Raw genomic sequence first — 22,483 nt, 5'->3', positions numbered from 1 at the left:
CCATAACCCCACAAACTAAGATTTGATCACCATCACAACTAATCATCACCCTCTAGATGCTTGGGTGACACTTGCACTAAAGCACACTACCATATATAGATGTATGTGGATCCAATAAAATATCTTTCCATCTTCAACTTTATTGCATACATCTCCTAAACACGATGGCATCCCTAATCGGTACATCCCTCAAACTCCTTATTGTGTCACACTTCATGCTTGATCTGTTGCAATAATTTGTCCATCCTCAACTCATCGTCCTTCTCTTCATGAACAATGATATTGCTAACATTTGGTAAGAGAACATTGAGCTGTTCAACTTTTCTAATTGAAGGTCTCATAGACTCTTCCAATGGTGACCTCACCTTCTATTATAGGTTTCCATTACTTCCAATGTGGTCATGCAGACAAGCCAAGTATGTGGAGAGCGTAGAGCCTTAAATAAATAGGCAAGGCTCTATGCTATTGAAATCTTAGTTTGCATATAGAACCACATTGATCAGACCATCAAAAGCTGCAGAGACCTGTAACAATGGCATGGGTCAACACCAGAAGAGTCTACAAAGTGTTTGATTAGAAAAAAAAATCCTCCTGACCATGTCTCAGCATTTGACACCTTGATCTGTTTTGGAGACTTGCAGCTCCCTTTATGTTCGGCATTCTTTTGCACCTGCTTCTATGCATTAAGCACGTGCTATCCAAACTCACTGCACCACATCCTTCTTCTTTCTTCCCTCTATCTTAATGGACATTGTCCACCAATAGTGACATGTATATAGAGAAACAATTTGCATGAAGCACATACACAATGTGTGGACATTCTAGGTGTGTCATACTGCTTATGGGTTTCAATATGGTTGAGAGTCAAGATGATAGATGGATGAATAGAGGATCTATTATCAAGGGTTTTAAACTTTAAGTATGGGAGACCATGAAGAATACTCTTCAACTAGTTGACCTTGTGGCACTAGAATATTCCCTAGTAAATACGAACGAAATTATCTTACGAATAGAGAGTACTTATAAGTATTTGAGATAAAAAGTCACCAATGTCGAATGTCTTTTGGATTTTTTGTATGAATGAGTCTTTTGAGTTCTCATCATTCTGAATCTATAACAAGCATGTAGGAGTTTTGTGCATATTTTATAATCAATCTAATATAATGCTTTTTCAAAATGGCATTATGATCTCTAAATTTATTTTTGTATTGCACTTTCATTGCATTATGGCAGTGTACTACTATTCCAGTAGCAAATGATTATGTAATTACAAGTCTGAAACATTTTGGATAGACACATTTTCTATTAATGTTGAGATCTTTTGCTTAGATTTTTAATAAGTCTTGTAGCCAGTTAATAGTTGGTGATCCTACGAGTTCAAGTACCTAATCAATTCTAATCATTGGATGATGATTCAAAAGGCCAATGATTAGGGTAAATGGATGTGATGAATCATGTATAGCAATGAAGCGGTATCTCATCTCTCCATGTGGGCAATCTAGTAAAGTCTAGACAAAGAGATTCCATCAAAGAGGAAAAGTTTCCATTCAGGAAGGATGCACATAATTTCAATTGGCAATCTATTTGCAGTGGTGCTATTGAATAGGAGTCAGTTTTTGAGTCAAATGGTAACAATCGCCCTAGTTTAGAGTTTTGGAACGATGGTAAGCAACAAATATGGACTTGGAAACTAATGCCATTTTGGATTTGATCTGTTTGGAGCCAATATAGAGAAGTTATGTTGGTATGGATAATTTAATACCTCTGCTTGTATGCCAAACGAATACGATGTGTATGGTTTTAACTCCTATTACACAAGGCATCAAGCCCAAATTAAGCAAATACAACTCTGATAGCAATAAGCCCTCAAGTACTCATAGTAGATGTTAAAATTCACTTTGATGAACTAATACACGTGCATGTAGAAATACAGACAATGACTCAAAATGTCAATGGAGTAGTACAAATGGTCACTCCAAGGTTAGATGGAGGGCCAATTGCCATTTATAGTTAGACCCTCTCCAAACCATGAGATCCACATCAATGGAATTACCACCTAACTTGTCATAATAGGAGGATGTTGAAAAAGTACTATTGGCCTCATCTAATGGGGATGAAGCATGTCTGGCACTAGCTTCAGAAACAAATCCCAAATCTCTAGAAAGAAGACCAATAACTACAAGTAACCCCACCTGTAAGTCCACAACCACAACAGAATCTATAGGTAATTTCACTCGCAAATCAACAACAAAAATAACAACAAATAAACAAGATCAACAATCTCAAAATCAACAACAACAAAATCAATAATAATATTAACAACGATAAAAAATGAACAATAACAACAATGATTCCACCTCTAAGTCCTCAACGACCTAATCTTGCAACTCAAGTAGAAATGTAGTAACCACTATAGGAACCAGTAATAGGCACTCGTCCTAGCATCATGAATCCCGATGCAGTATTTTTGAAATGTAAGTTTGCATAGTTGAAGGATAAGAGAAAATAAAGTCTGAACAGCCATATAGTGTAGTTTGAAACATGCTAGCAAGCAAGTAGCTTTGACAAGATATTTGTGGATGCCAAGAAGAAATAGCAATTTGTAGGGGGGAAACAATGAGCCGGTTAGTCCATATGTTGCACCGCATTTTGCAGATTCTGATGCCTGAAAAATAGTATTCTTAATTGTTGTCTCTTTCCCACGGCTTCCATAGGAAGAGCAGGGTATTCTCAGTATATGTAGGGTTCCGAGGCTTTTTGTCACCTACAAATATATCGTGTCGTCGTTTGTAGTATAAGTGTAGCTTAGGACCTTGGGTCATATTCCGGTGAGAGACATAAGCTTAAGTGTGGTAAGCAAACATAGTGCATGCATGTGTGAAAGGAACATGCATCATCATGATTGGTGTGATGAAGGCTTTCGCCTTCATTGGGAGTTAAAGGCTTTCGGAAGAGTTTAAGGGTTAGAGAGAGGTTCAGGGTTTAGAAGGAGGTTCCAAGGTTTAGAAGGAGATTCCAAGGTTTAGAAGAGGTTCAAGGTTTAAAAAGAGGATCCAAGTTCAGGGTAGAGTACATGGTGGAGAACTCGTCTCCCTCGTAGATCATGGAGGTTAAGGGTTGAGGGACTAAGGGTTTAAGGGGAGCATAGGAGTCGGAGAGGGAGAAGGTGTAAGAGCAGAAGGGTGGAGGAGAGGGTGGAGAGAGGAGAGGAGGGTGGAGAAGGGAGGAGTAGGAGGGAGGAGGAGAGGGAGGAGAAGGGAGGAGGAGGAGGGAGGAGAAGGGAGGAGGAGAGGGTGGAGAAGGGAGGAGGAGGAGGAGGAGGGAGGAGAAGGGAGAAGGAGGAGGGAGGAGAGGGTGGAAAAGGGAGGAGGAGGAGGGAGAAGAGGGAGGAGGAGGAGGAGGAGAAGGGAGGAGGAGAGGGAGAGGATGGGTTGCAAGGTTGGAGGAGAGGGGAGGAGGAGTTGCAATATTAGGACATGCTTTTGGACGTGGAGTGCAAGGAAGCATGGACACTTGGAGACAATTACTTGGAATACCAAAGTAGAACTCAAAACAATGCCCCAAAGAGTGTGGGCTTCATTCCATTATGGGGTATCTATACAAGTTGGAGAGCTTCTCTCTTTGCATGTAGGAATTGTAAGACATTCTCTCTCTACATGTAGAACTTGCATCTAGAAGTTGCATGTAGGAGTTGCAAGTTGCATGTAGGACTTGCATGCAGAACATGCATGTAGGAATCACATGTAGAACTTGCATGTAGGAATCGTATGTAGAACTTGCATGTAGAACATGCATATTGGATTCCTAAGAGAGGTTATTCCTAGCCTTATGCAAGTACAAGCGGAGCTTTGCCGCTACTCTACACACATTCTGTGCTACCTAAGTCCATGTTGGCATAGAGACAACATACTCACGGATCCATTTTATTACCCATACTTGGGTTATGGCTTATTTTTATTTCGGAGCATGGGATGTTGAACTTGTGGCATGCCAATCGCTCCAGCCATAAACTTATAAAATTTTTGGTATGTAGTCAGGAGGCTTATATCCACTTGAGGAGAGGTAGACAGTTGTAAATTTTGGAGGTGATCTCGTTGCTAAGGCTGCAGACTCTGTCGTTAAATCTTCTTGGGAAGAGGTTTATTGGGGGTCTCGTTGTTGCTGAGGCTAGCATTTCTTGCTATCTTGCATTCATGTTGGATGGGATTGCACCCAGATCATTGAAATTATAGATCACTTTGTATGCAAGTGTGATATTTGTGCATGAGGAGATGGCTGTGATGTTTGGCGGGGGTCTTGTTGCTAAGGCTGCAGACTCTTTTATTGAATTAACTTCAGATTTGGCATAGCTTCTTGTCTACTTGTGAACTCATTGCATGCTTTGAGAGTATGGAATGAGGGTGTGTGACACTATTATTGATGCAATTTATTATGTGCCTATGCGAAATCGTGTGAGTGCACATGACCTATCGACTAGGTAGGGACTAACTATATGCTTATTTGTGGGATTTCATAGGGCAACTAAGACTTAATCATCCCTAGGTGGAAATTGATTAGGTCTACCTATATTTGCAAAAACATGCATATGCCAGTGAGTGTGCATGTAACAATCTAGTGCAAACTATTTGTCCAAAAACGTGCATATGCTAGTGAATGCACGTGTAACAATCTAGTGCTAACTATATGTGCAAAAATGTGCATATGCTAGTGAGTGCACATGTAGCAATCTAGTGCTAACTATTGAAGACTTGGGGTTCCCAAATCTTCATTATTGTCGAGGATGGCTTGCATGTTGATATAGTAGCGCTTCAGTCGGCTCCCGTTTATGGCTATGTTGAATTGGACTCCATCCAATGTTTCTAGTAGTACAGCTCCAATGGGATTCATTTTTCTTACTCGATAAGGTCCTTGACCTAGATACTTGAGTTTGCCCTTGTGGACTTTGGCATTGTATAGTAAGACTAGGTCACCTTCCTTGATGTCTTTGGCTTTAAGGTTTCTGTCAAACCATGCCTTTCTTTTGCGTTTTTCTATTATCATGGCATGGTAGGCGACTAATGTGGTCTCTGTATGCTTCTCTAATTGATAGAGTCTTTCTTTCAGGGATGCATGATCTCCCATGCATTCCTATACTGCTATGCGTAGGCTTGGTATTACAATTTCTAGTGGAACCACAGCTTCCAGGCCGTACACTAATTGAAAAGGTGTATTCCCTGTACTAACCTTAAGTGCAGTTTGGTATGCCCATAAGGCTGCATTTAGTTTCTCTGCCCAATCAGAACACTGTGGTTCTACTACCTTGGTGAGGATAATACATAATATTTTATTGGTGGATTCGGCCTGTCCATTCCCTTGGGGGTAGTAGGAAGTGCTTTTTCTATGGATTACCATAAAGCCAGACAACAAGAGTTATTGGATAACCTCATTGACAAAATGCGTGCCTCTATCTGACACAATTTCAATGGGGCATTCGAATTGGGTGATCACATTCTCGTATAAGAACATTGATGTGCTTCTGGCATCTGCCTTTCTGACTACTTTAGCTTCAACCCATTTGGTAAAGTAATTAGTGGCCACATGGATGGATAGGACCCACAAAATCAATCCCCCATTTTTCAAATGGTTTTTGTGCAATGACTGTTGTTAGGGGGTTGAAGTCCTTGTGTTGTGGTTTAGTAGTCCATTGGCATACATCACAGCTTTTGACATATTCATAGGCATCTGCCCAAAGTGTTGGCCGCTAGTAGCCTGCAAGGGGGTGGTCTATGCCATTAAGTACCCAATGATATCTGCACACCATTCTGGAACAACATCTATTTGAAATAGTGTGGCATCTAGCAAGTCATCTTCTACTCCAGTGGCTTCTTCTCCCGACTTAACACAAGACGTGTGATCGGCAATGTAGTGTTGGGGACCTTTGCCGACCACTATTTTGAAGTTGAATTCTTGCAGCAAGAGAAGCCATCTGGTTATTCTTCCTGTTGTACATGGACAGTTCAAATGATAAAGCAATGCTTGATGGTCGGTGTACAAGACAAAATCATTTGCCAATAGATTGTGTCAAAATTTCTTAACACTATACACCATTGCTAGGGCTTCTCTTTCCGTGCTGGTATAGTTGATCTCCGCATCATTGAGTTGTCGATGACTGGCAAAGTAGAATAGGTAGTCTTTCTTATGTTCACCAAGTTGGCCAAGCACACTCCCAATTACATACTTGGAACCATCAGCATGAACATGAAAATCAATATCCCAATTGGGATAGATAAGGATGGGTATTGTGATTAGGCACCACTTTAAAATCTCAAAGGCTTGGTCACACTCTTCTGTCCATAAGAATTCCACTAATAATTTGTAAAGTGGTCTGGCTATCATGGCATACTGCAAGATAAATCTTCTATAATAGCTGGCATGTCCTGTAAAGACTTGTACACCTTTAGAATTTGTAGGAGGAGGCAATTCCATGATTTTGATATTGTCCATGTCAGTTGCAATCCCATGTTGAGAAACAATGTCCCCCAAAACAACTCTATGGGTGACCATGAACTGGCATTTTGTTGGATTTAGGGAGATGCCATACTTCCTGCATTTGATTAGAACTGCTTCAAGACATTTTAAGTGGTCTTTTTTGTTCAAGTGGATGCACAAATCATCCAAGAACACCTACAGGAACTTCTTTAGAAATGACTTGAAAGTGGTGAACATGACCCTCGTGGTCGGGGCATTACAAAGGCCAAATGGCATAACTCTATAGGCAATTATACCCCATTTTGTAGCAAATGTTGTTTTTGATTGGTCAGTAGGAGCAATTTGCACTTGGTTATAGCCACTAAAGCCATCCAAGAAGCTGTATATCTCTGGTCTAGCCACCTTTTCCAGCTCTGTTTCTGTTAAGGGTAGGGGATAGTGATCCCTGATTATGGCGGCATTCACATTCTTTAAGTTAACGAATATTCTTAGCTTCTTGTTGCCTTTAGGCATGATGACGATGGGTGAAACCCAAATAGTGTGCTCTATCTCATAGATGAATTTGGCATCTAAGAGTTTTTCTAGTTTGTCATAGACGATGGTGCACTATTTTGGATTTGTTCGATAAGGTCCACATACCTTAGGGTGGTCACCTTCCCTGATAGGTATTGTGTGTACTACCACTTCTCGTTAAATTCCATTCATTTCCTTGTATGACCATGCTAGGCAATCTCGGTATTCCATTAGGAGTGCTTTGAGCTTTGTTTCATCTTCTTGTGTAAGTTGTTTCCCAATGAATACCTATTTTTCTTCCTCCCCTTCAAGGGTGAGGTTATTGTGCGAGTTTTCACCGACCCCTCATAGATTGGAGTCTCTCCAATATTATTGGTTTCTTGCACTTCAAATTCTCTTACTGGCCTTGGGATTGCTATGGGGACACTACCACTTGTGTAGTTCTTGAAGTACTCGGGCACTTCTTGAAGATCAGCCTCTGCTGGTGTTGAACTAGCCTGACATGGGCTATGGGCATTAGGTAGCATAGTATCATTAACCAAATTTTGAGGCTCTTGTGGACTTCCTTTTTCTGAAGCCTCATTATCAAGCTCCATCTGCACATGTGGCTTAAACATTTGAAACTTCTTACGTTGGGAATTGTGGGGTAACTTTTCCATTGGCAAAGTATTCCCACAAGTAAGGGCTCATTTGCTGTGCATACTCCTTCAAGTCCATCAAGGGAGCTGGCTTGGTAAGAGGAGGTGGCTCAGATTTTGGGGGAGTTGGCTTGGTAAGATACAACTCGACAATCCTAGTTTGGACTCATTTGAACTCATTGAAGTGTTCGGCCTTGGCTTTGTGGTGGCGATATCCTCCAGCTTTCTTGTGGGATCTTCTGCTATTATTCAACTTTATAGTTTCAACTTTGGGAAGTTCGACCACCATTAGGGCATGGAGAATGGCAAAATCATTGTCAAAGACATGGTCTTCAAATTGAGCATTTTCAGCCTCTATTTCAAGGTCCCAAGGAAAATCTGAGTCATTATCATGGATAGCTTGTTCAGGTTCACCATTCTAGTCAAGGTCAACCATAAAGAATGGCACCTCTAGATCGATTGGTTCTTCATGTGTGAGTGGAGGATTTACCTGCATGACCTTAGCATCAATTTGCGAGAAGATGGGATCTAGTGAATGGCAGTTGTCAATAGTTGCCAATGCTTGGATCCAATTGTTGACATTGCTTTGTGTATCACCCGCTAAGGCAGGTTGTTGCAGGGGGGATGATTTTCTTGAGATCGTCGTGGCACAATTGGTTTTATTGCTCAATCATGGAGAACTGATGCCTCACGAATGGCAACATCATGGGACACTGCAGAAGATTCTGATGCAATTTTGCTTTCATCCCAAGCCCTTGATATTTGAGATCATGTAGAGGCCGAAACTTGCTTTTTAGGATGGTACCTTGCATCTAACTGTACCTTTCCCTTTCCCTTCACTTTTGTAGTATATTTGCCATTATGTGTTGTTAAGGCGGTAGCCCTGAAAGAAGTAGAGCACTAATTTTTCCCTTTCCTTTTGCATTTTGCATTTCATTTGCCACTTTATTCATAGTAGACATATCTAATTGTGACATTGATAGTGGAGGAGGCTGATGCAATAATAGTGGACACTTGGCAGAATGTGTCCAAATTTATGATATCTATAGCATGCTCCTGCAAATACTTCCCATCTAAGCTCAAAATACTTTGCACCCATATTCACATTTTCAACTTCTATAGAAATAGAAGGAATAATAGGCTTATCCTGAAAAAAAAGATGATGACTGTGCTATCTAAGTATTTTCTAATGGGAGATACAATAGATGGCAAGGCAATCTTATAAGTGAAGGCCGGTACTGGCTTATCCTAGCTCATACGACTTTGATGAAAATCTTGATGCAACACATCATAGATATATTGTGCAACATAGGCATGCACATGTGCGCACACACACACAACAAAGATACATTTTCTGCTTTGGGAATCAAGCTCGGTCCTATCTTCCTTGTGCACATGCACCCATGCGTTTGAACCAAAAATGCGAAGATGAGTGATAGAAGGCTTCTTACCATAAAATGCCTCATATGGAGTCTTGTCTTTGACGGCTTTGTCTTGGTCCAGTTGAGAATGTGTACAGTTGTATTGATAGCTTCACTCCAATAGGCTTTATAAAGATTCCTCCCTCGGAGCATTGTGGTGGTTCTATGCTTCCTCTCGGCTACCCCGTTTTGCTGAGAAGTATGTGCCGTGGTGAGTTGTCACTTGATCCCATGCTTGCGACAAAATGTGTTGAACTCACTTGAGGTGAATTCTCCCCTCCTATCTGTGTGGAATGTCTTGACATCCTCCCCTGTCTCCTTTTCAACTCTGGCCTTCCAGTCTTTGAATTTCTCGAAAGCCTGAGACTTTTTAGCCAACCAATATACCCAGGTTATTCTACTGAAATCATCCACAAAGAGAAGTGAGTACCTGGATCCTGCCCACGATGCTATAGACATTGGACCACAAATGTCGGCGTGAACCAACTCAAGTGGTTTGCTGGCCCGAAACGAGGCCTCTTGTGGGAACTTATCCCTGTGCTGCTTGCCTTCTAGACAAGCCCTACAGACATCATCCTTCCCTGTAATTGGTGGAAGTCCATCCACCATCTTTGACTTTGACATTTCAGCCAAGATTCCATAGCTGACATGACCGAAGCACTCATGCCAAAGTTTGGACTTTCCATTGTCTTCATGAACCAACATTGCACTGAGACGGTACAGTCCATTCTCTTCAATGCCTTGAGCCACTAGCTGCCCATTGCCTTTGGATGTTACGGTGACCTTGCCATCTTGAAAGAGAACTGCCATGTTGTTTTTGTCCATCTGACTTACAGACAGTAAATTCTTGCAAAGGTTGGGTACATAAAGTACTCCAGAGATATCCTTCTCTTCACCCACCGTTGTAATGAAAGGAATGCTACCGATGCCCTTCACAGGACATGTCCGGCTATCCCCGACAGAAACTTTGGAATCCGGGTGTGTACTTTCCATGGTTTTGAACCAAGTCCTTCTATTGGACATGTGCTTGGAAGCACTGCTGTCAACACATCAACCCTCTTTACCTTCACTGACTGCATATGCTGAACAATGTTCACTGAGTAAAAATAACTGTCCAGTCATCACATTGGCAGAATCATTCTTAGGCTCTTCTTTGTTCTTGGCTTCTCTCTTCCGCTTTTGATCCGCCTTCTTCTTTCTTTGGCAGAGTGGCCAAGCTTTTCACAGTAAAAGCACTTCATTTTCTTCTTGCGTTCAGTGTCCTCTGATTTCTTGGAATCCTTTGGCTTGCCTTTTCCAGGCTTGTCTTTGGCAACTAATGCCTTCTTGTCGGTTTGCGTAAAGAGTTTCTCTCGAGCCTCCTCCTGAAGCAGGAGTGGACCAAGCTCCTCAAAGGTGATTGGCTTAGTCCGTTGACCCGTAATGACCGTAGTCACAAAACTTTTGAAACTCCGTGGCAATTTGTGGTGTGAGCAGCGCCAATTGATTCGTGTCCACCTTTTGACCAACCGCTGCGAGCTGGTCCTGCACAACTTTCACCTTTGTCAGATGATCATGCACACTATCACCCTCATTCATATCAAGATTATAAAGCTGATGCTAAAGTGTAATGATACGAGCTGTATTATCGGTTTCATACACTCCTTCAGTATGGCCCATGCCTCTGAAGACGTCTCTGCCAACTGGATATGAGGAATCATAGCATCTGCTGTCGTGCCTATAAGCATTGCTAAGGCTTGAGCATCCCTCTCCTCCCATGCACAGAGTTCATCCACATCTGCTTCAACTAAAACTTCACCTCTTTTGTCCACAAGGTCCTCCAACTTCTCTTCGGTCCCATTCACAATCTTCCATAACCTCCGTGCCAACAGATGGCTTCGGATCGTGACTTTCTAGATTGGATAGTTCGTTCCATCGAGCTTTCCAGCTTCATCGAAATTGGGGATAAATGAAGAAGGAAGATGGCTGGAGAAGGAGGAAGGACGAGCAATGGATGTAGAGGCTTCTGAACGCTGATCCGTCTCAGTGAATAGCAAAACTGAATAACTAAAACAGAAATAAATGTACTGACCTTCTGTGCTAGCCTGAGCTGAAAACAGAGTCGCCTTACTGTCAAGGGACTCCTTCCTTCAAAGAGTTCTTTGATGAGGAAGAGTTGAGAGCCTATGGCTCTGATACCATGTTGAAAAATAGGAGGGAATGAATCACTCAAACCTCCAGCCAAGATCTCTCCCACTCTTCTTGACACTCAACTCAGATAACTGATCACAGATGCAATAAACACTCACTCAGAGATAACTTAAACGGAGAGAGAGAATATATTCATCCACCGGATGGTGGGCAAAAAACTGGCTCCAGGGGAGCAATACAAAACTCAGCCAAGTGCTGAGGAGAACTGATGGAACTCTCTCTGTCAGACTGGACCAACTCTGAGTGCACAGCACAACCTATGAAGGAGGCTTTCTATCCTGCACTGGATGCTGGATTGAAGGAAGGAGTGGGCCTTTTATAGGCACTGCCCAGGCCCTCTGGATTGGCCGACCAGCAGGGTCGGTCCCTTGACTGGTGGCCGACCAGACTGTTCTAGAAATTCAACCAGGGTCGGCCTGGTCAGTGGCCCTGGTTGGGCTGACTGGCCCTGCTACAGGCCCCTATAAAAGGGTGCCCTGTGCAGCCAGTCCATGGGACTGTTGACGCTTCTAGCAAGGCACAGGGCCCCCCTATTTCCCAACCCATGTGCTGGTTGCCTATGATGTAAGCCTGGGTCTCTCTTTCCCAACCCTCCTACCTCTCACTGCCCCTTGTCCCCTCAAAACGGGGGCTCACAGGTGGGCACAGTGAGTCTCTAACACACACACGCACACACACACACTTACTTGACCTTGGTACAAAGCTATGACATGATGTGGCTTATATGATACTCTAGAAAAACTCATGAACTTGCTGTTAAAAAAACTCGTTGTTGTCAAGTAAACCTCTCATGAAAGGTGCTACTATTTGATCACTACACGACATAGACATTGAGGGAAAAGGAAGTGCAAGGAGAAAATCCTCCAGTTTATAGCTCTTTGTCGACTCTAGAATGCCTTCAATGTCAATGGGGAAGTGCAAAGCCTATTTTTCTTCAACACGGTCCTAGGTGTGTTATTCAAACTAGTGCTTACCAATGAAGAAGTTGGAGAGTCAAGAAAGAAAACTTCTAAACATTGTGTATCTTCCCAATTTTGGTTTGGTGTTTCAAAATGTACTTTGGCTTATTTACTTCAATACAATTTTTACGATGGTGGAGCTGGGTAAGGCACCGGCGCAATTTTGTCAATTGTAGAACTCCAATGGGTTTCTAAGTCTAGAGATATTGCTTACTAATGGAATTTAGTTGCAAAAGCTTTAACCCAAGTGCACCAGTTAAGGCACCAAATTGATACCCTAATGAGTTGATGGTTCAAGAATTCGGATCTCTAGTGAGTCTCTAGAATTACTACGCAGTCAAAATTACAAGAAAGTCACTCATAAAATACAACAATAATGGTTTTTGGAGTGTGTCCTATTTTGGTTAAGTATGGCTAAGATAACTACTTCCTTCTCTGTACAAAAAAAGTAACTGGGCCAGAATCATCCACTCCAAAATAATGGGGGAAAATCAAGGGAAAGACAAAAGAAGAACTGTATAGGATTCAAACTTTTCCTATAGCTTTATTTTTTTTTGTATAGACTAAAAATGTACCCACAGTAGGGTTGGAAGTCCCTGAGCAGCAGAGACCATTAGTGTTAGGGTACAGTAGGTAGGAGATAATCAACACCCTTAGACAGTGTGGCTATTCTGCAAGAAATTGAGAAATCAATTCTTTTGCATAAATTCTTAAGCTAGTGATACCAAAATTCAAAGAGGCAAACTAGACTAAGCAAGCATCTTAACCATTTGTCAAGCTCAAAACAAAGAAAAACATCCAGCCCAAAGAATAATCTACACAAAAACTAAATATTGTGGATATAGAGATTATAAAGGAGCTAGATCCTATGTAGACATATGCATAAGTATTATTGGTCAGTGGCAAGCAAAATGTGGTAGAGGTATAGGTTTGTTACTGCTATTATTGCCAAAACAAAGGAGTTACCAAAGTTCAAGAAAAAAAAACAGTCAAACCCCATGTTGGAATCAGAGCCTTCACTTGAGCAAAAGGAGGAGGAAAATCTTTCTTTTGAAGATGTAGCTCATGCCCTTCAACTTTTAAAGAGGTTCAATGGCGATCACTCACTCTTGTTGATTTCTTTTGTATACCTCATTTCCTATGATATGGTACTCCATTGGATTTTATATCCTATAGTACTCCATTGGATTTTATATCCTATAGCAAAGTTGGGAGGCCCAACCTCCTACGAATGTTAGTACGGTACGTAAAAGCCTTAATGCATAAATCTGTATTCAAGCTATTTAGCTCTATCTCATTGCATGTGGGAATTCCTTCACCTTGCTTCTCTCTATCTTAATGGGCATCTTCTATCAAGAGTGACTAAAGTAGAGACAAAAAACATGCCAAATCTTCACAAAGCACATATATAGTGACCTCTCGAGAGCATATTTTTTATTTTTTAAAATTTTATTTGTTTGTGTCATGTTCACTCTTTTTAATTCTTAAATTTTATCATGTTGAGACCCTCAATTTGTTGAGAAACCATGCTCAACATCATGTGATCATATGTGCATAGCACTAACACATATAGAGTGCTATAAAGGAAAATGCCCTAACCCTAACCCTCAAAGGGTTTGTATATATTCTACATTTTCAACTAAATCTAGTGTACAGTTAGTCATTTTGTGGTGTACTCTCTAGCTGTGCCCTCTCTCCTCATATCCACTCTTCTCCTCTTCCCTCCTCATATTTTGTCATGATATTAGAGCTTCCTTGCCTTCCGCTGAGGCATTGTGATCCACGTGAGAGAGTGTGATTGGTTGATTGATTGATTGAGCTTCATGCTTTCATTCCATTGATGAAAGATTTCAGTTCATTGAAAGAAATTTCTGTGATACAATTCCGTCCATTGAGTGAGAGAGATTTGTGAGTTCTTATTCATCCATTTCTGTTGTTAAAATTCATTGAGAGAGTTCTTATGAAATTTTCGTCTTCCCGTTATGAAAGAGAGAGATTCCTTCATAATCTTCTGTGAGAGAGAAAGAGAGGATTCTTTGAGTGCTTCTCGAGAGATATAATGAGAGAGAGGGAGGTTTCCGATTTCGAATATGTGAGAAAGAGAGATCTGTACTTTCTCTTAGTACTAGTGAGCCTTTGAGGGAGAGAGAGAGCCATAGTTTCTAAAGTGATTTGCAGCACTAACACGACTCTTCAGCACGACCAAGCCTTGCACAGCATCTATGCCTCTCCAACGACCAAAGCGGCATCTCCCTTGACTGCTACAAAGCTCACAGTAGCTCCAACCCCAGCACTGACCTTCAAGGCGACTCATTCGTTGCAACAAATAGCAACAAGCGGCTGCCCAGCTTCCGATCGGCTCCTCCAAGTCTACATAGCAATAACTCCAAGCTCCACAAACGGGCAGTGGCCTACCGGCTCAAAGCTCTGTCAACGTGAGCCTGCATCGGCTCCAACTATGACCTCCTCTATCACTGAATCAATGAGCATCACGTTAAGCCAAGCTCTTTTGCCAACTGTCATCAACAAGTGTCTATGCCACAAATGATCGTCGCCCTGAGGCCATCAACAAAGACTCAGGTTGCCCACTGCTACGCTTCTACTTTTGAGCATCGTTTTGAAATTCCGGCTTGGAATTTGGGAACCGTGACACCTTCTACAAGAAGCCTCGTATGCATGCGAACCACAGACTGCTCATGGCCACCAACAACAGCAATCAAACATCTATATAGCCCGATAGCTCCATTCAGCACCTTCAACAAGCTTCTACGCCTTTCGCAGAAGCTGCTCCACCAACAATCACATCCGTGCTCAGCCTACGTGAGTGTAGCTCCCTACTCCCGTCTCGCCATTCCATCGATCTTCCACCTTCGTCATCACCGTCTCAATCGTCCTATCCCCAAGGTTTCAAACCTTAGGAGATGATACGTGGCATCATTTAAGCCAACCTTGAAGAGATAGGGTTGATTAAGCTAGTGGGGGACTTAAGCTAGTGGGGGACTTGGTCAGCTTAAGTTTAAGCTAACCTTGGTTAGCCACGGTTTGGCAAGGGGTCCAACTTGGGCCACGTGGCAACCCTATATTTACACATGGCAATCCATGTCAATAGGATCCTTATCTTACTGCCACATTAGTTGTAGCCTGGTGGACGCCACATCAACATCTCGAGAATCACACCTGCGTCAGCAGTCTAACTACCAAGCCACATCATCATCCACATCAGCACGTCCACATCATCAGCCATGTCAGCTTGCCATGTCACTAGGCTGACATCAGATGCCAAATCATCAAGGCTGACTAGTCAATTGCCACATCACCTTGTCCAATCATCAGTCCATCTTAGTTGCCACATCATCATTACCATGTGGCAGTGTCTCCTGTGAGGCACAGTTGCCCCTTCACTAGCACACTGTGCACACTGAATGTGCCACCTCAGCACAAGGCTTCATAGCACACTGTGCACACTGCATGTGCAACACCCCTTGCTAGGCACTGTTTTTGCATGTGACCCTTGAGTGCCACATCATCACAGAGCACATTTGCACCCTTTTTGCACCTCCACCTAGATCAAGTCATATCTCTTGATCCATGAAGAATTTGGGGCACTCCAAATAGGAAAAACGCTCGATTTTTTGTGCTCTACATGCTCGTCACATCACGTGCACATTTTGGCATAAGTATCACACACTTTTGAGCCTCACCAACAAATCCACTTCCTTCATGCACATCAGCCTCTACATCGACGCATCTGACCTAGCACCTAAAACGAACAAAGAAAAGGAATTATTTGCTACTTTTTCATCACTCGACGGTTGGTCTAGATCTAGTTCAAAGAGTAGATTAGATCATCCATAGGAGAGAGAACTCTAAGTAGCCAATCGAAGCCATGCCAAAAAATTCCTAAATATTTCCTACTTGAAGTCAGTCCCAGCGCGCTCACATGCAGTTTCACATCATCACATTACGTGAGACCTGACGTTCCACAGTTCACTTCAGAGTGTTTAGAGACATTGATCGATTGTTCAGTGGGCAGATAGCACATGATTTGATTTCACACACACATGCCATCATTGTAAAGTCTATTTGGCTATTTCACGGCATTGTGCACTTTATTCAAGCCTTATAAAGCCTCTTGTCTATTCCTGGCATCATTTGCCACAAGCCTTGTAACAGATTGGATTATATATTACAGTTCTACCTTCACCAACAGTTCAGATTTCACTTGACACAATCAATGTTTTGTAGTTGATTCAAATAGTGATTTCATAGACACTTTGAGTAAATTTTCTTGCACATGTCTAGCAACCTCAATTTGGAGGCATCTGCTAAGCTAGACAACTCCAATTATGGCACATGGAAATACTGAATGGAGACCATTCTTGTACTTCAGGACAAATGGGAGTATGTTGATGGATCTACACCTAGACCATTGGATAATCTAGCCAGCAGTAGCTCTACACCACCTATTGTCGCAACACTAGCATCAGGATCTACAGTGGGATCTCCAACTACACCGACAATGTCTACACCTATAGTAGATCCTACCATTGCCCGAGCACAAGCAGAATGGGACAAGAAAGACAAGTATGCATATCATTTGATCAATTAGAATGTGCAAGATGTCATGCTAGGATAATTAAACACAGTCAAGACATCAAAAGAAGCATGGGATATGTTTGCAGCTCTCTATGAGTCCAAGAACACTTCCATGATTCTCACACCGAGAAACCAAATCAACCAGAGTTTTCACAAGAACAGTGAAACCGGCCATGCTTATGTACTTGGGATCAAAGATTACAACAATGAACTTGCAGCAGAGTAGGAGAGACCATGAATCCAACAGAAATGGTTCAAGTAATCCTGAATGGTCTAGGAGAGGGATACGAGAATCTAGTCTAGAGTATTGCCATCCAACGGCAAATTCTGACACTAAAAGAGCTCCAGTCAATTTTAATTGGTGAAGAACTCAGGACGTAAGCCATTCATGCATGCAAAGGTCATTCCAATTATCAATCATTCATAGCTTCAAATAGAAGCAGAGGTAAAGGTAGATCATTCTAGCAGCAAAGTGGTCATCATCAACAACAAAATCAACATCAAAGTCAGAATCAACATCAGCATCAACATTAGCAAAGAGAAAATCATTCCAATCGAGGAAGATTCCAAGGACGAGGGAATGTGTCCACCAATGTGTCAAACATTCAGTGCAACTACTGTCATAAGTTTGGACACTATGAAAGAGATTGCCGCAAGAAGCTCTATGACAAGGCGGTCAATCCAGCAGCAATCAAGGGAATTTTCGAGGAAGAGGAAATCATCGTGGTGGACATTCCAATCATAGTCATTATGCCAATGAACACGAGAGCATGTTTCTTGCAAGCGAGGATATGCAAAAGACTAATACATTGTATCTTGATACTCATTGAAATTTGAAAGAGGAATTCAGTTATCAAGTCAACCAAGTAGATCAGGATCCTTGGTACATTGATAGCAGTGCATCATCTCATATGACAAAACATCATAAATGGCTCATAGAGATGAAACCATTAGAAGCACAGAAGAATGTTATCTACACTGTAGAGATAACACATCGAATCCAGTTCAAGGGAAAGGCATTGTCCCTATGAACAATTTCACTGGTACAAAAGGATTGGTAAAGAATGTACTCTATGTTCCGAAACTCAGCAGATGGAGATGAATGCATGATCAGAGACAAATCCAGAGGATATCAGTTAGCAGGAAAAGTAGTCAAGGAAGGATGCTTGTTTAGAATGCTAGCTATAGTACCAGATTTGCATGCCATGTCAACTCAACCGCAACAAATGCCACTTTTCGCAAAATGGCACAAGAGATATGGATATGTCAATCTCAAAAGCTTGATAGAGCTCAAAAATCAGAATATGGAAATTGGAATTCCAAAGCTTCAGTTTCTTGGAAAAGTTTGTGAAGCATGCTGCTTTGGTAAACAAAAGAGAACCAACTTTGGTAGAAGCACCTCTCGAGCTAGAGGTATTCTTGATTTGATACATACAGAAGATGTATGGGGTTATGCCTAGACCCACAACATCAATGGTTCACTTTACTACTTGACTTTCATCGATGACTACAACAGATATTGTTGGGTCTACTTTTTGAAAGAGAAATCTAAAGTGTTTTCTAGATTTCAAGAATTCAAAGCCATGGTTGAGAACCAAATAGGAAGAAAGATCAAAGTCATGAGATCAGAGACAAGAGGTGAATACATGTCTTCAGCATTCATGAACTTTTACAAAAGTCACGGCATTCGAAGACAATTCACATGTGCAGATACTCCTCAGCAGAATGCAAGAGCTGAAAGGAAGAATGATACCTTAGCAGAATGCTAAGTGAGAAGCATCTTTCGAATCAGTATTGGGCAAAAGCAATAGCAACTAGAAACTACTTGCTTAATTGGATTCCGATTGAACCAATTCAGGATATGACACCTTATGAAGCATTCAGTGGACATAAACCATGCAGTGGACATCTCCGCATATTTGGTTGCATAGTGTATGCCCACATACATGACAATCATCGTGCAAAAAATTGGATGCAAAGTCATGCAAATGCATCATGGTTGGCTACAGTGAAGACATCAAAGCATACAAGTTGTATGATCCCATCAACCGCAAGGTCATTATCTCCAGAGATGTAATTTGTGATGAGAGGAATCAGAATGGAAAACCTCAAATACATAGGAGATAGATGCACCAATTACTCAGTCATCTACAGAAAAGGTTGATGATGAAGAGCAAGAATTGCCAGAAACACTCTGAGAAGAGCCACATCAACTCAGACGCTCTACTAGGGAAAGAAGACCACCTGCTAGATTGACATATGCTCAAAAAGGCAAAGCAATTCAGATTGAAACCACCAATTATGCTCTTATGACTACCATCATGGCTATAGAAGAGCTAGTGTACTTCGAAGATGTAGTTGACAAGCCAAAATGACAAATTGCTATGAATGAAAAAATGGAAGCTTTGTACAAGAATAATACTTAGGAATTATGCGACCTTCCACCAGGAAAGAAGGCCATTGCAAACAAATGGGTATACAAAGTGAAGTATAATCCAGATGGAAGCATTAAAAGATACAAAACCAGACTAGTTGCAAAAGGATTTACACAACAATATGGTTAGGACTATGATGAGACTTATGCTCCAGTAGCAAAGATGTATTCCATACACTTCTTGATATTACTAGCGACACTCAGTAGATGGAATGTGTACCAGCTTGATGTCAAGAATGCTTTTCTCAATGATTACCTAGATGAGGAAGTCTACATGCACAACCAATAGGTTATGTTGAACCAGGAAAGAAGAATTAGGTTTGCCATCTCAAGAAAAGACTCTACGGCTTAAAGTGAGCACCCAAAAGTTGATACAGTAGAATCGACAAGTATTTTGCTAATTTGGGATACATTAAATCCAATGCAGATCATACTCTCTACTACAAAGTTCAAGGGGAAGACTTTATTATTGCACTTTGGTATGTAGATGATCTGATTGTGACTGGAAGCAAGGATAGCTTTATCAAAACATTGAAACAAGATGTACCTGCTATAGAGTTTGACAGGAAAGATTTTGGACTTATGCACTATTGTCTTAGAATTGAGTTCTGGAGAGATTCAGACAACACCTTTATGAGTCAGCTGAAAAAGTTTTATATGGTAGATTGCAAGATTGTAGCCACTCCCATGGAACAGAGTTTGAAACTTACAAAAGATTCAGAAAAGCCATGACAAGTACTATCGACAGCTCATTGGATCTCTTATATATCTGACTATCACACGGCTAGATAGTTGTTATGCAGTAAGCTCACTTGCACCGTTTATGGCAAATACAAAGCAGTCTCACTAGAATGCAGCCAAAAGAGTCTTGAGATACATAAGAGGTACAAGACAGTTTGGAATAGAATACAGAGGAATTCATCCAAGGTTGCATGGATACTGTGATAATGACTATGCCAGAGATGTTGAGACTAGGAGATCAACATAGGGATATGCATTTTTCCTTGGTTAAGGTGCAATATCATGGTTGTCAAACAAACAGTCAATTGTTTCTTTGTCTTCAACTGAAGCAGAATATAGGGCACTCATTACAAGTGCATGTGAGGCTATATGGCTCATAAGACTATTGTCAGAAATAGATTACTTTGATGAATCAAAGCCAATAACAATATACTGTGATAATGAATCGACTCAAGCATTGGCCAAGAATCTAGTATATCACTCTAGGACAAAGCACATTGATGTCAGAGAGCACTTCATCAGAGAAAGAGGTTACTTGGTGACATCACACTATAGCATTGTGATAGCAAAGAAAATGTTACAAACATCTTTACCAAACCACTCTGTAAAGAGCTTTTCGAGAAACACCGACAAGCTCTTGGTTTGATGTAGAGGAAGGACATTACCATAAAAGGGGTGTGATGGAATGTAATGCTCAGTCCTTCTTCGATTCCCCAGAATCATCATCTTGAGGGAAGGCCTACTTCATGATTTGGATCTTGAGTGAAGGTGTTGAGAAACCATGCTCAACATCATGTGATCATATGTGCATAGCACTAACACTTAAAGAGTGCTATAAAGGAAAGGGTTAGATGCCCTAACCCTAACCCTAACCCTAACCCTAACCCTAACCCTAACCCTAAAAGGGTTTGTATATATTCTACATTTTCAACTAAATCTAGTGTACAATTAGTCATTTTGTGGTGTACTCTCTAGCTGTGCCCTCTTCCCTTATCTCCACTCTTCTCCTCTCCCCTCTTCATATTTTGTTACAATCAACTCCATTGTATTTTATGCCTTATAAGATAGGCCAAAGCTCAAAGGGGCACCTCTTGGAAACATAGCTTCAATAGGTGGATACCTTAATGCATGCATCCTTATCTAAGCTATTTGCTGCACTTGTTTGCATGTGGGGATCCCTTCTCCGTTCTGCTCTCTATGTTGACAAATGTTGTTCATCAAGAGTGAACATGTCTTGAGTGGTCAAATATAGTTGTGATAGCAAAGAATGATGCTGCCTTGGTATCTAAAGTCTTTGTAGCTTGAATAGTGTGCCAATTTGAAGTGATCAATCGAAGTATCTCACTAAGAACAACCTTGGAGCATAATCTAGGGAAATCTAAAGCAATTAAGCAAAGGGGAATCTAAAGTGATAAAGCAAAGGATCTATCAAGTACCATTTGTAGATGATCATCAAGGATGAGAGTACCTAAGCTCTTTAGCTCAAAAAAAGTAATAGAATTAGTACCATGACACCCTAAGTTTAAAGAGAATGACTTAGTGTTATTTTTTGACTCATGACATGAACTCTTCCCTAGAAAGCTCCAATGACTTAGAAGTAGTACCATGATGACAAGCAATAATCTATGAGTTTAACGATACTAATTTAGTGTCATGACATGAACTCTTCCTAGGAAGCTTCAATGCCTATGGCAGGGTCTAGTGAAAATCTTTGATGTTGCTCAAAATAACATAGTCCAACTAGTACAACTTTTAGGGATGATGTTTCTCACATGCACAAATGTTGACACCAAGACTAACCCTTAATACTCTCAACCTAGCCTTGAGCCAAGGGCAAAGAGTCAAATCAAATTTGTTGAATATCCAATCTAATCGATGCGTGCTTTGTTTTTGTTTTAGTTTATTCTTTGTTTAATTTTTTTGTTAAGAAAATCATGTTTATTTATCATTCATGATTATTGGCTATAAGATGTTAAAGGATTCAAATGATACCCCTATTTCATACTAATTCCTTGATTATTGATGTACCTTTTCTTTGAATGAAGCATGTAGGGATCAAAGAGTGAAAAAGTAATAGATGTAGCCCTATCCATTGTTCAAGAGAATATAATAGTGGGGACTTATCTTGGTCTCTACTACACAAACAACATGATTGCATGACAATCACTATTGCAAGACATAGGTTATGGTTATGGTTAAGGTTGAGGTGGCTCAAAAAATATTATCAAAGACTCTATGTTTGAAGTTTTACAACTGAAAGGTGAGTACTAGGTGAATTGCCATATGTAATGATATTTCTGGCAGCAAGCTTTTATATTTTATTGAGAAATTCCTCTAATGAGGGCACTTATGTTAGTAGAGATAGGAATGTTATGGTGGATTTATTAGCCTCCCAAGAGTTCATTATTTTTGCCCAAGGGTAAAGTCAACAATGATTTTTAACTTCAAGTGCCTCATTTTTTAGCAATGTATATCCTCTAAGACTAAGCCATCTTGAAATTGAAGCACATGACCAAGGTTTTG

The sequence above is a fragment of the Dipteris shenzhenensis genome, chromosome 27 (assembly GCF_047967505.1).
Source record: "Dipteris shenzhenensis isolate YYH24624 ecotype China chromosome 27, Dip_SZ_1.0, whole genome shotgun sequence".
NCBI classification, from domain to species: Eukaryota; Viridiplantae; Streptophyta; class Polypodiopsida; order Gleicheniales; family Dipteridaceae; genus Dipteris; species Dipteris shenzhenensis.
This window is presented reverse-complemented; position numbering follows the sequence as displayed.